The following is a 734-nucleotide window of genomic DNA, read 5'->3' as shown; positions in this document are numbered from 1 at the left end:
GAGGTACAGGAGACAGGGATCAAGACCATTCCCATAGAAAAGAAATGCAAAAAAGCAAAATGGCTGTCTGGGGAGGCCTTACAAATAGCTGTGAAAAGAAGAAAAGCAAAAAGCAAAGGAGAAAAGGAAAGATATAAACATCTGAATGTAGAGTTCCAAAGAATAGCAAGAAGAGATAAGAAAGCCTTCTTCAGCGATCAATGCAAAGAAATAGAGGAAACAACAGAATGGGAAAGACTAGGGATCTCTTCAAGAAAATCAGAGGAACATTTACCAGAGGAACAGATACCAAAGGAACATTTCATGCAAAGATGAGCTCGATAAAGGACAGAAATGGTATGGACCTAACAGAAGCAGAAGATATTAAGAAGAGATGGCAAGAATACACAGAAGAACTGTACAAAAAAGATCTTCACAACCCAGATAATCACGATGGTGTGATCACTCACCTAGAGCCAGACATCCTGGAATGTGAAGTCAAGTGGGCCTTAGAAAGTATCACTACGAACAAAGCTAGTGGAGGTGATGGAATTCCAGTTGAACTATTCCAAATCCTGAAAAATGATGCTGTGAAAGTGCTGCACTCAATATGCCAGCAAATTTGGAAAACTCAGCCATGGCCACAGGACTGGAAAAGGTCAGTTTTCATTCCAATCCCAAAGAAAGGCAATGCCAAAGAATGCTCTAACTACTGCACAGTTGCACTCATCTCACACGCTAGTAAAGTAATGCTC

The sequence above is a fragment of the Bison bison genome, unplaced genomic scaffold, assembly GCF_000754665.1.
Source record: "Bison bison bison isolate TAMUID 2011002044 unplaced genomic scaffold, Bison_UMD1.0 scf7180017864309, whole genome shotgun sequence".
Classification (NCBI taxonomy): domain Eukaryota; kingdom Metazoa; phylum Chordata; class Mammalia; order Artiodactyla; family Bovidae; genus Bison; species Bison bison.
Note: the sequence above shows the minus strand (reverse complement) of the source record.